Consider the following 15,026-nt stretch of genomic DNA (forward strand, 5'->3'; position numbering starts at 1 on the left):
CCTACAACTGTGAACTGGAAGTTCTATTATATATAATTTATAAGAAGCTGTTGCAAAACATGAATAATAATGAGTAATAAAAATAAAGTCAATACCTCGTAATATCAAGTAAGTGTAGTATATGATAAAAAGATAACGGTTTATGTACTTAATTTATATTTCATACAAATTAATGTATTGCATGGTGTTCGATTTCATAAAAATCGCCTCGGGTTATACATAAATTGATGGAAGCTATCAAAACTCACAACACAAATCTGTATATACACATATATATATATATATATATATATATATATATATATATATATATATATATATATATATATATATATATATATATATATATATATTGTATATATATATATTTATATAAATATATATGTATATATATATATATATATATATATATATATATATATATATATATATATATATATATATATATATATATATATATATATATATATATATATATATATATATATATATATATATATATATATATATATATATATATATATATATATATATATATATATATATATATATATATATATATATATATATATATATATATATATATATATATATATATATATATATATATATATATATATATATATATATATATATATATATGTAAATATATTTATATATATATATATATATATATTTATATATATATATATATATATATATATATATATATATATATATATATATATATATATATATATATATAGATCTTTATTTTTCAATGTGTTGTGCACGAAATCGTTACTTCCTAAATGCAGCTTTAATTGAGCATTACGCAGCGAATACGCCAACTCAGGATGACAACTTGTGAGCTACAAATGAATCGTCCAAAAACAGTATGAAGCCGTATATTTTCATATGGTGTACGGAGTGTGTGGAAGTTTTTGGTATCGTTAGGGAAGGGTAATTAATTATAACCTAACTATGAGTATTTCAATGTTTTAGAATTAGTACATAAGCCCTCTTGTCAAAACCGGTTGAAAAAAGTGTACCAATAAAAAATGGTTAAAAGAAAGTTGTTTTATTGTATAAAGTTTATAAAATGTGTTTATTGTATTATGTTTATAAAAGTTTATAAAATGTGCCACAAAGTATCTGCGAAAAACATTCAAGAAAATCTAAAAATATTAGGAGCTTCAAATACGCAAAACACAACCAAATTTTTGTACTCATTAGCTTAACATATCACCAAGAACCGGATCAAGTAACGAATTTTGTGCACAACGCCAAATTAATCATGTTTTTTAATTCGATCATCTTTGAATATCTAATGAATTAATAAATATAATATCCGGAATAAGTTATAGATTTATTTCGTGAAATGTTTCGACAAACGAACGACAAATAATTCTCTTTTAACGGCGTAATAAATCGTAGAAAAATGTTCTCACCGTTAAAATAAAAACCTGATTGGAATAAGTGGTCCATGATAAATAAGCTAGTATAATTCTAGGTTTATTGCTCAGCAAACTTGGGTGACCTAATACTTCCTTACCTGCCGGCGCGTACTGTGTGCTCGGAGAAATGTTCTCAGCTACACCACAAGTGTAATATTATTTTATACAAGTATTAATGTGTATAATTAACTCACTTATTGCATTTAACCCTTTCCTGGCTATTGATTTTATGTAAAATCATGTTTTTATCAAGGCAACAATTTTAGTTTTAACATAAAACATATCGGCATATACTGTCTGCTGGGAGAAATGTTCTCAGCTACACCACAAGTATAATATTATTTTTTACAAGTATAAATGTGTATAATCAACTCACTTATTACATTTAACCCTTTCCTGGCTATTGATTTTATCTAAAATCATGTTTTTATCAAGGCAACAATTTTAGTTTTAACATAAAACATATCGGCATATACTGTCTGCTGGGAAAAATGTTCTCAGCTACACCACAAATGTAATATTATTTTATACAAGTATTAATGTGTATAATTAACTCACTTATTATATTTAACCCTTTCTTGGCTATTGATTTTATGTTAAATCATGTTTTTATTAAGGCAACAATTTTAATTTTAACATAAAACATATCGGCATATACTCTGTGCTTGGAGAAATGTTCTCAGGTACACCACAAGTGGAATATTATTTTATTAAAAATGTTCTCAGGTATACCAAAAGTTTAATGCTATTTTATGCAATATTAATGTGTGTAATTATTTCAATAATTACACTTAACTTTTCTTTGCTATTGATTTCTTATAAAAACCACGTTTTAATAAGACAAAAAAAATCGTTTAAAAATAAATCACTTACGTTTCCTGTTTTATTTCATTAAGACTACCTTGAGTTGATAAATGATAACATGACTAGTTTTGAGAACAATAGATGTTCTCAAACGGTGCAAATTCAAAGTTTTATATAATTTGCGTTTTATTTATTGATTTGGCGTTTAATTTGTAGAACTCCATTTTAATTAATGCATTAATTTTTAAATCAAACATAGATTTTTTGAGTCTACTTAAATAAAAAAAAACACATAAAAATTAATATCGTGACAATTGTTTCGCCTAGTTATGTTACATTCGTTTTAAAATACCATAACTAGGCGAAACAATTGTCACAATTTAATTTTTTATGTGTTTTTATTTAAATAAAATACAACTCGAAAATGAACTTATTTCTTTTCTGTACGTGAAGTTAAATAAATAAATACAATCTCAAGTATTACATTTAACCCTTTCATGGCTATTGATATCATATGATATCCTGTTTTATTAAGATTTTTTTCATTAAAAAATATCACCTGTTTAGAATAATTTTTTGGTTAGTTAATATAAACACGACTAGTTTAGAGAACATCAGATGCTGTCATCAACAGGTGAAAATTCGAACTGCTTTATAATAAAACTGTATAATTAACTATTTTTACATTATTAAGACAAAATTTAAATTTGAATACAAAACACCATTGTAAGATTACTTTTTTGAGATTATTGATTAACACGACTAATTTTAACTTCAGATGTTCTCAACAAATGATAAAAATACAAACAGTTTGTATTATCACATGTTGATGAGACAATCTATCGTTCTCGAAACTAGTCATATATAATGATATCGCTTACTCCTTTCAACAACGTCATATATCGAAAAATCTTTTTTAATGTTTAAGAATATAAATTTTTTTTTTTATATTCTTAAACATTAAAAACGAGAGATCGTTTTTAATGTTTAAGAATATAAAAAAATGTATTGAAAATAAGTATCAAGCCACTTATTGAACTTTTTACTGCGAAACAGATCTTTTTAGGTAAAACCTGAAGGTTTTTTCTCCATTAGAAAAATATTTATAACATTTAAAAAAATTATTAAACAATACCTCTTCTTCAAAATGTAAAAAGAAAACTTTCTGCCTTGTAGCGGGTAAATATCAAGTTTTAAATATGCTGCTTTTGCTGGGATATAGAACATTTTCTGGACATTCCAAAAACATGCACTACTGAAAATTTACGATTTTTGAAATATGACGTTGTTGAAAGAAGTGAGCGATATGAAGAGATTCATGAATGTCGAAGAGTCGAATATTTCTTGCAAAGACTTATATGTTCTCTTCTTTAAAGATCTCACTCGTGACTGTTCTGATGCATATATCATTATTTACATACAAACTGTTTATATTTTATAACATTTATATCAGCGGAGCTAAACTGGCAGTGCACAACGGAGTCCTGGTTCCAACTCTAATGTATGGAAGTGAAACATGGAGTTGGCAAAAGTAGGATGAAAGTAGACTGAATGCAGTTGAAATGCGATCTCTCAGAAGAATGTGCGACAAAACGATGTATGATAGATGTACGAATAGTGAAATAAGGATGGAATGCAAAGCTGAGATAAGCATTATCGATAAAATTAAGAAAGGTGTGTTGAGATGGTTTGGACATGTAGAACGAATGAGTGAGGAAAGAACTGTAAAACAAATTTATGAGGCGAATGTTAGCGGGAAAAGAAGCAGAGGAAGACCGAGAAAAACATGGCACGATCAGGTATGCCAAATACTTGAAAGTGGTCAGGTTAGGAGTCGTAACAATCGGCGGGTATGTATGAGGAGATGCATGAACGTGGAAGAAGCGAGGAATGTTTGCAAGGACAGAGTGGTGTGGCGCTCTATTCTCTCTGCCTACCCCTGCGGAGAAGCGGCGTGATGGTTAGTTAGTTTTTTTACATACTAACTGTTTGCTGGATATTTTTTAACTGTTCATTTATAATAACGTATTTAAATAGCGCGTTCACGACATGGCTACAAATTTTTATATTATCACTTAAGAGACTGGAATAATAATGTTTAAGGCAAAATGCGCTATGAATTGAAGAGAAAGTTGTTATTTATTTAAATCTCAGTACGCTTAAATGAGTTTTTGTTATTTACGAGTTTTGTTATTTAAAATTTTAAACATATAGAGTCAATATAGGAAAAAAATATTATTTATTGATTTGGCATTTACTATTATATAAAGCAAACACTTGTATTATACCATTAAATGAGTTTTATTTCATTTATTGTTTCGGCATCAACTTTGTGGTAAGACATGTTACAATGATTAAAGAAAACACTTGTTTTTTACCACTTGAGTAAAAAACAACTTTTTTACTCAAGTGGTAAAAAACAAGTGTTTTCTTTGATCATTGAGTTTTATTTCATTATAAACGACCTGTTTCTAAAACTATAGACGTTTTCTTCTACAGGTGAAAAGTTAAACTCTTAATTTTTTTTCCGCCTCCGTAGTGTAATGGTTAGCACGCTCGGCTACCGTTCTGGAGGTCCCGGGTTCGATTCCCAGGGGGGGTAAAATAAATTTGAGTGATTTTTTCACTGTAATATTTATTCAATACTACCCTGGACTGGTACCTGAAGCGGAGGGCTGATCACCTTTCCTTCATGTGTAACCGATCAAGATGACACTGCGTTTATATGACGCAGTGCCCTATGCACCATTGGGGTGCGGATAAGGGTTTTATTATTTATTATTATACTTTTACTTTATTGTAGTTTTCGAAACTAGTCGTGTGTAATGAAATGAAGCTCATTAAGTGGTATTATACAAGCGTTTTTTTTAATATTTTTTAATAATTGTAAAAGACATTCGTACGTTTTTAACATGATAATAATAATAATTTTGTTTGATTTTTACAGCGTTATCTTTGTAAAACGCTACCTCAAGGGCGCTTCACTGTGAATGACTTGAGAAAAAGAAGATAGTGGAAATGATTTAGCAAACAAATGCGTTTTATTTTTTTTTATCTATTGATCATCTCACTCTCACTGTTTCTAACTACTTGTGGAAGAGCATTTCACGCCATCGGCCTCGCAACAGTGAAGGGACGCTAGTCAAATTTAGTGTATTGGTTGCGAGCTGGTAAGAACACTTTGCCCATCGCAGTTGTTGTAGCTGATTGAAGCTTAACCATATTATTTTTTGACATCTCATCAAAGATGAAGAAGAATATGGAAGTCTGGGCATTTACGGGGCTGACGACCGTCATCGGCTGGTTTAAGTGATCACTTTACACACGTGTAACATTCACCAATTCTACCCATTATTAACAACCACACTACTCAAATTCTTGGAAGTTCTTTATATATGAACCAATTTAGAAACCTTGTTCTTGAATCACTAGAACTTCACTAGAGACATCTATTGGTGAGATGTAAAGAAGCTTTTTATTAAGCAGTAACTCTTATATTAGTATGTGAGGTCCAAATCCTGGATTATAATCACACACATGAGAAACGCCAGAAAATACCATTTTCATTTTTATTATTTAAGCTTATAATTTGACCAGATAATTTATTTACAACATTTTGAGTAAAAAAAACCAGCCGATGACGGTCGTCAGCACCGTAAATGCCCAGACTTCCATATTTTTCTTCATCTTTGATGAGATGTCAAAAAATAATATGAAAATAACTCCTGTAATTGGAGATAATCCAGATTTTGTGAACAAGTATTTGGACACACTCAAAATGTTGAAGCTTAACCAGTTACTTATTAATTTTTTTACAAAAATGTTAATAATATTAATATATAACCACTCACCGAGATTTTCATGTCTACCGGTTTCGAGACGTACCCGTCTCTTCGTCAGGACAATCACTACAACAGCATGCAAACAAATGTGTGAATAGTGCTATGGTAGTGACGTGTTGTATTGTTTGCATGCTGTTGTAGTTATTGTCCTGATAAAGAGACGGGTACGTCTCGAAACCGGTAGACATAAAAATCTCGGTGAGTGGTTATACATATACTAATATTATTAATATTTTTGTAAAAAATAAATAAGAAAAATGACTAACCACAAATATGAATAAAATTGAGAATACTTAACCAGTTAGCTTAATCAGATTAGTCAACCAATTTGTCCGGAATGCATAGTTCTTTTAGATACTCTGGAGCCATATTTTGTATTGATTTATATATGAGTAGACATAGTTTATACACTTAAAGCATAACCAGTAAATTTTGCTATTTCAAATCCCATCTTTAAATTTATCCATAAAATATTATCTCATTTCAAAATCATGTATAATAATTCTCGCAACATCATGAAAACTAGAATGGCACAATTATAACATGTTGCACAATTATTTGACATTCTGAGTCATGGTGAAAAATTCTGCGTTTCATTATTTTAATGAAATGTTTCCTGCATATTCCACATAACATTAACTTTGGGCTGGGATTCTATATGGAAATCAACTTTTTTAAATAAAATATTAAGATTATTGAAAATAACATACAAACATTGAAAATAAACATTGAAAATAACATACATAAATAAAAATATTTAAATTACCAAAAGATGACGAAAAAACAAACAAAAAAAAATAAAAAAATTTAACATACATATTTAGATCACCAAAAAATGACTATAACAATAATATACATATAAATATTAAGATTATATTGAAATATTAAAAATAAAAAAGATAAATGCAAGTATTTAAATTCCCAAAAAAATATGAAAAGAACAAATATTAATAAAAATATAAAGATTACATTTAAATATAAAAAAATAACAAATACAATGCAAATATTAAGATTATCAAAAGATAATGAAAATAACATAGATAGGTACATTAAAATATTTAGATTATAAAAAAATGATTTCATGAATTTTTAGTATTTCAATAAAATCTTTAAAATATTAAGAATATGTTAAAATATTGAAAATAACACACATAAATGAAAATATGAAGATTATGTTGAAACATTGAAAAAAATAACATAGATACATTAGATTACCAAAAGTTGATGAATTTTCAGTATTTCAATAAAATCTTTAAAATATTAAGAATAAATTGAGACATTGAAAAAAACATAGATACATAAAAATGTTTAGATTACCAAATGGTGATGAATTTTCAGTATTTCAATAAAATCTTTAAAATATTAAGAATAAATTGAGACATTGAAAATAACATAGATCCATAAAAATGTTTAGATTACCAAATGGTGATGAATTTTCAGTATTTCAATAAAATCTTTAAAATATTAAGAATAAATTGAGACATTGAAAATAACATAGATACATAAAAATGTTTAGATTACCAAATGGTGATGAATTTTCAGTATTTCAATAAAATCTTTAAAATATTAAGAATAAATTGAGACATTGAAAATAACATAGATACATAAAAATGTTTAGATTACCAAATGGTGATGAATTTTCAGTATTTCAATAAAATATTTAAAATATTAAGAATAATTTATTATATATGAACCAATTTAGAAACCTTGTTCATGAATCACTAGAACTTCACTAGAGACATCTATTGGTGAGATGTAAAGATTAATTAAGCTTAATAAAAAGCTTCTTTACATCTCACCAATAGATGTCTCTATGAAGTTCTAGTGATTCATGAACAAGGTTTCTAAATTGGTTCATATATATAGAACTTCCAAGAATTTGAGTAGGGTGGTTGACAATAATGGGTAGAATTGGTGAATGTTATACGTGTGTAAAGTGATCACTTAAACCAGCCTATGACGGTCGTAAGCCCCGTAAATGCCCAGACTTCCATATTCTTCTTCATCTTTGATGAGATGTCAAAAAATAATATTAAGAATAAATTGTAATATTGAAAATAACATCAATGAATTAAAAAAAATATTGAAAATTGAAAATAAGTTAAATACATAAAAATGTCGACTTACCGTTATATTTGATCTGCAATACTGTTGATACTGGACACTAAACAAAATTTCTTGAGGCAGAAAAATCTAAATTTTTTATCACTGTCGTAAAAAATAAACGTCACTTCATTCACTGGTTCAATTTAGCAAATCTCATTCATTTAATGTAGTTTTTTTGATCGGAAAAAGTCACCCGTCGTCCGTCAGTCACGGGCCATTAACTGTTCGCTGTAGACAGATACAACAAAATGAAAACCACAGAAATAATCCGATTACGTCATTACTTTGCCTAGATCGTTATTTAATATTAAATAAATAAGTGTAAATATGAAATTACTGGTGCGCGGATTGCAATCCGGTAAATCCGGCGTTCGATAATTCAGATTTTACGAATGTTACCGGATACAATTTATGGCTCAGATTTGTATAGTATTAAAAGTAATGTGATTTCTCATCTATCCGAATAATTCGGTGTTCGATAATCTAGATTTAACGAATCTTCTCATACGTTAATCGATTATTCGTAAATATTATATTTTTAAATAATATTTTTAAAGCTATTTTTACTAATTATGAATCCGGATTATCCGGAATACGATAATCCAGATTTGACAAATCTTCCCACACGTTATTTAAACATTATGTATGACATTTTAAAAATATACATTTTTAATTCTTATTCTCATTATAATCAATCCGGATTATCCGGCGTTCGATAATCTAAATTTTAAGAATCTTCCCTCGCGTAATTCGAATATTCGTAATAAATATTGATTTTTTGATGATATTTTTAATGCTATTTCACCTAATTATGCATCCGGTTTATCCGGCGATCGATAATCTTTAGGGAATAAATCGCTCACTCCTTTCAAGAACCTCATAAATCGAAAATCGTCAATTTTCAGTTGTGCATGTTTTCGGAATGTCCAGAAAATGTTTTATATCCCAGCAAAAGCGGCATATTTTTAACTTAATATTTACCCGCTACAGGGCAGAAAGTGTTGTTTTTGAATTTTGAAGAAAAGGTTTTGTTTAATTATTTTTTTAAATATACGTAAAATTTTTCAAATGGCGAAAAAACATTCCGGCTTTACCTAAAAAGATCTGTTGCACAGTGAAAAGTTCAATAAGTGGCTTGATATTTTTTTATACATTTTATTATATTTTTAAACTTTAAAAACGATCTCCTGAAAATCAAGTTTTTTATATTTATGACGTTGTTGAAAGGAGTGAGCGGTAAATCGCCTTTGACAGGTTGTAAGCCCTGTAATTAACCTGATTTCCATATTCTTTAACATCTTTGTTTGGGATGTCAATCAATATTCACAGCACTACTGGCAGAAGTCAAGTCATTTAAGTGAAATTGAACAGTGTAAAAAGTATGATTTATTATCATAACTTTCTATGTACTTAGGAAGCATCATTGGTGAAAATCACACGCAAGCCATCTGCTCTTTGCAATATGTCTTTTTTGGATACTTTGCAAAATGCCATATGGTTGATCATAGTATGTTACTAACATAAGAGATAAAAGTGCTGGCTTTTTCTATAATACAGGCTGGCGCAAAACTAATCACCCTATCCGAAGATGTTATAATTTTTACAAATAACGTCGTACTTCAAATCTTCTCGAGATATTCAAAATCCAAAGTACTTCGAGAATAAAATCCATGGAGATTTACGTTTAGGAATGTAACAATTGAGTACACATATAGGAAGAATTTTAAGCCTCGCAAATAAAAATGAAAGACTTGGAAATATTATGCAAAAAATATTATTCTAAGTATAGAGTAAGGATATATTTGTGAATGTATGTCGCTCACTCCTTTCAACAATGTCATATATAAAAAAAAACTTGATTTTTCAGGAGATCGTTTTTAATGTTTAAAAATATAATAAAATGTATTAAAAATAAATACCAAGCCACATTTTAAACTTTTTATCGTGCAACAGATCTTTTTAGGTAAAACCTGAAGGTTTTTTCTCTGTTTAAAAAATATTTAGTTTATTGTAAAAAATTATTAAACAATACCTTTTCTTCAAAATGCAAAAACAACACTTTTTGCCCTGTACCGGGTAAATATAAAGTTAAAAATATGCCGCTTTTGCTGGGATATAGTAAATTTTTTGGGCATTCCGAAAACATGCACAACTGAAAATTGACGAATTTTTATATATGGCGTTGTTGAAAGGAGTGAGCGATTTGTGAACTATACGGCTGCATGTATACGAACAGATTGATAAAACGGGTGCAAACTTGCTCAAACTTTCATTTTTTTTCATTTTTTTCATACATGTTTCATATCAATCGAGATACTTTTAAAATAATAATAATAATTACATCTTAGAGTGTCTGATAATGTCCTAAGAAGACGAAACGCGTCACGTATTAACATATACATAAATAAATGTAGAATTCTACCAAATAAACCTTGTTTAATTTTGTTCGCCTCCGTAGTGTAATGGTCAGCACGCTCGGCTACCGTTCCGGAGGTCCCGGGTTCGATTCCCAGGGGGGTCAAATAAATAAAAGTGAATTTTTTCACTGTTATATTTATTCAATATTACCCTGGACTGGTCCTGAAGCGAGGGGCTGGTCACCTTTCCTTCATGTGTAAACGATCAAGATAACACTGCGTTTATATAAAACAGTGCCCTTTGCACCATTGGGGTGCGGATAAGGGTTTTATTATTATTATTTTATTACCCAACAATTCAGAATGGAATTCCACCAACTGTCAGCAGTTACAATAAATAATAATTACATGTTTTTTGTAACGTTTGCCTTCTATTTTATTTATTTTCCATTTAACTAGATTTAGCCACAGCAATGCTTGTCGTGTAGAGCTATTTATTATTATTTTTTGACATCTCATCAAAGATGAAGAAGAATATGGAAGTCTGGGCATTTACGGGGCTTACGACCGTCATAGGCTGGTTTGAGTGATCACTTTACACACGTGTAACATTCACCAATTCTACCCATTATTGACAACCACACTACTCAAATTCTTGGATGTTCTATATATATGAACCAATTTAGAAACCTTGTTCATGAATCACTAAAACTTCACTAGAGACATCTATTGGTGAGATGTAAAGAATATTGAGCTATTTATTGATATAATATTGATCTATCTTAAACTATTTTAGGAGTATCAGAATAAATATGTGTTACGTATTTGAATGTACTCGTATGTACATTTTTACATATTTGGAGTGTTGCATCAAACCTGTATCTATGCATGTATACATACGTAAATATTGTACATACATATGAGGCTCACATACTTACATCAGATCTTATTTAGTTGAAACAGGAAGCTATACGAGATATCATTGTCAAATTTACATGAAAAAATCATAGAAATAATTATAGTACAGTTTAAATATCTCAATCAATTTATTACTTGGAATGCAATAATTATATATATCACAACTACCTTCGATTAATTTCCTATTTTTTGCGGTAGCCATCTCTGTGGCTCAGTCTAGTTAAATAGATAAGAAAGATTTTAAAAACACTATTTTTATTTACAACATTTTACAACATTTTGAGTGTGTCCAAATACTTATTCACAAAATCTTGATTATCTCCAATTACAGGAGTTATTTTCATATTATTTTTTGACAACTCATCAAAGATATAAAAAAAGAATATGGAAGTCTGGGCATTTACGGGGCTGACGACCGTCATAGGCTGGTTTAAGTGATCACCTTAAACACGTGTAACATTCACCAAGTCTACCCATTATCGACAACCACACTACTTAAAATCTTGGAAGTTCTATATATATGAACCAATCTTTTTAGAAACTAATTTAGAAACCTTGTTCTTGAATCACTAGAACTTCACTAGAGACATCTATTGGTGAGATGTAAAGAAGCTTTTTACGAAGCAGAAAGTCTTATATGTGATTATAATCCAGGATTCGGACCTCACATACTAATATAAGAGTTTCTGCTTAGTAAAAAGCTTCTTTACATCTCACCAATAGATGTCTCTAGTGAAGTTCTAGTGATTCAAGAACCAGGTTTCTTAATTGGTTCATATATATAGAACTTCCAAGATTTTGAGTAGTGTGGTTGTCAATAATGGGTAGAATTGGTGAATGTTACACGTGTGTAAAGTGATCACTTAAACCAGCCTATGACGGTCGTCAGCCCCGTAAATGCCCAGACTTTCATATTCTTCTTCATCTTTGATGAGATGTCAAAAAATAATACAACATTTTAAGTGTGGCTAAATATTAAATCTGGATTATAGGAGTTATTTTTCATATTATTTTTTAACAAATAAAATGTAAAGGATATTTTCGAAAAATTTTAAATGAAAAGGCGTATCTCATGTTTGTCATTTTAATCCAGGATTCTGTTTTTTTTTTTTTTTAAATATGTTAAAAATCTGTAAAACAGCAATGCAATTGAACATATTGAAATGCTTTGTAATGGGAAATGACAAGATGCATAATGTACGTTTGAAATTTTACTCTCGTACTAAATTTTTAATGATTTTAAAATTAGTAAAAAAATCTCAATTCTGGCCCTTATACGCCACTCGACACACTGTCTTTGCAAACATTCTTCGCCTCTTCCACATTCGTGCATCTTCTCATTCATAAGCGTGTATTATTTCGACTCCTTACTTTGACAAGGTATGTCAAATACTTTGCAAGTATTTAGCATACCTGATCATTGTATAAATTTGACCAAAAACTGTTTTTTTGTTATCATCATCTTAAAATACAAGATTTTAAAGTTGTAATAGTATAAAAGTGGAGATACGAATTGCTTTTATCTTGTTGGAATTCGTATGCGTTAAATCAACGTAAGTTCATTGACAGAATGGAAATTTTGTGTACCCATGTGTTTACAACAAAAAGCGTTATTTTAAAACACTATTAAAAATGTATTTGTCGAGTTATGTATATTGAATACTTAAGAGTTTTAAATTTTGTGAGTGTTTTAAAACTGTTTTTTAAACTTTTCCGTTAGTTGAAACGTAATGTTGATGTAAATAAGTTGGTTAAAGTCGGTTTGGTGTGGAAAATTCCGTGTATTTTCATATAATGAAATTATCAGGGTAACATATCGCACTTAATATCACAAACATCACTTTTTTGTTAATATAAACACAAACATATGTTTATATTAACAGAATAAGCGTTATTTTAAAACAATACTAAAGAAGTGTATTTGTATCCTAAGTGTAAACATAAAAATCTAATAATTTTGTCCGCCTCTGTAGTTTTATGGTCAGCACGCTCGGCTACCGTTCTGGAGGTCCCGGGTTCGATTCCCAGGGGGGTCAAATAATATAAGTGACTTTTTCACTGTAACATTTATTCAATATTACCCTGGACTGGTACCTGAAGCGGAGGGCTGATCACCTTTCCTTCGTGTGTAAACGATCAAGATAACACTGCGTTCATATGAAGCAGTGCCCTATGCACCATTGGGGTGTGGATAAGGGTTTTATTATTATTTATTTATTAAACATAAAAATACTAAAAAATATATATTTATTTATAGATTCGGCTTTAAATTTGTAGAATTCCATTTAAATTTATTTATTTAATGTTAAAATCAAATACTGATTTTAAGAGTCTACTTAATTGTATTTTATCATTATAGACACATAAAAATAAAATAGGTGATAATTGTTTCACCTTTTTATGATATTTTCAATTTCAATAATACGCCTTGTTTTGGCATTTTCAAACTACTTTAAACTAATTATATTTTAAGTTTTGCTTATTGAATACCACTAGTAAATAGTGGTAGTAAAACAGAAATGAAAAATGGATAGATTTTACCACAAAGTGACTGCCGAATCAATTAATGATAATATTATAAACTACATTAGTTTAAAAATGCCATAACAAGGCAAAAAAATTGTCGCAAATTACATTTTTATGTATTTTTTACAATAAAATACAATCTAGAAGACTCTTAAAAGTGTTTGATTTTAATATTTAATATTTAAACCAAAGAAATCTATTTGTGTAAGTTGAATATAATGTTAGCGAGTGTTTCAAAACTGTGTTTAAATAATAAAGTTTGTGCTGAAAAAACTTTTCCGTTAGTTTAATGTTATGTTAACGTGAAAAAAATGGTTAAAGTTGGTTTTGGTGTTGAAATTCCGTGTCAAAAAACCAGGGAAAAAGTTTAAAAAAAATAATGTTTTTTTCTGTTAATATAAACACAAAACATGTTATATTTACAAAAATAATAGAAAAGTGTCACTATAAAACAATAATAAAGAAATGTATTTGTTTTCTGAAAGGTAGTGTATTAAATAAATTGAATATTATGTTTGTGAATGTTTTAAAACTGGGTTTACGCTGAAAAAACTTTTCCGTTACTTGAAATGTTACGTTGACGTGAAAAAAGTTGGTTAAAGTTGGTTTTGGTGTTGAAAATTCCGTGTCAAAAGCCGATTCGGCTACCAGGGTAACATACTGCACTGAATATCACAATTGTTCACTGCACTGCACTGTACAACACATCATTCGGGTGAACAACTTCAGCAAGCTATGACTGGTCTGAGGGCGGCTGGAATGGCGTACACCGCGTCCGTTCGCGTCGAGTGCGACCTTCAGAATAAAACGCAGTGTGGATGTATTCGTTACGTGGTTTTTTCAAAGCTGTAGAAGCGGTTTTCACCCAGTTTTGCGGAGAGACGCGTCTGCCAGCGCTTTTTTCTAAAGCTCATATTACGAAAGACAAGAATCAAATATTAGAATATGATGCAGGTATATAATATTATTCTAGTTTGATATAGCTGTTAAAAAATAACTTTAATTTATTGATGTATTTTTTTACAAAAATGTTAATA

At 28.9% G+C, this 15,026-nt stretch overlaps 1 protein-coding gene across 5 annotated transcripts in view; it reads right to left on the reverse strand.

The window, feature by feature from the left end:
* sano (CABIT domain-containing protein serrano) overlaps window positions 1-14,805 on the reverse strand; it is a 135,937-nt gene extending 121,132 nt beyond the window's left edge. The window contains exons 1-3 of one of the 5 annotated variants that reach the window (XM_088269830.1): window positions 14,651-14,681; window positions 11,484-11,512; window positions 8,210-8,416 (exon numbers count right to left, since the gene is read on the reverse strand). The gene's annotated coding sequence lies outside the window, so the exon portion shown is untranslated. Of the gene's footprint in view, window positions 1-8,209; window positions 8,417-11,483; window positions 11,513-14,531 lie in introns of all 5 variants that reach the window. The other 4 variants (XM_088269826.1, XM_088269825.1, XM_088269827.1 and 1 more) reach the window with 4 other exon arrangements.
* Between the last annotated feature and the right edge of the window lie 221 nt (window positions 14,806-15,026).

Source organism: Brachycentrus maculatus, unplaced genomic scaffold, assembly GCF_059751285.1.
Source record: "Brachycentrus maculatus isolate JH-2025_06_01 unplaced genomic scaffold, ASM5975128v1 h1tg000365l, whole genome shotgun sequence".
In the NCBI taxonomy this organism is placed as follows: domain Eukaryota; kingdom Metazoa; phylum Arthropoda; class Insecta; order Trichoptera; family Brachycentridae; genus Brachycentrus; species Brachycentrus maculatus.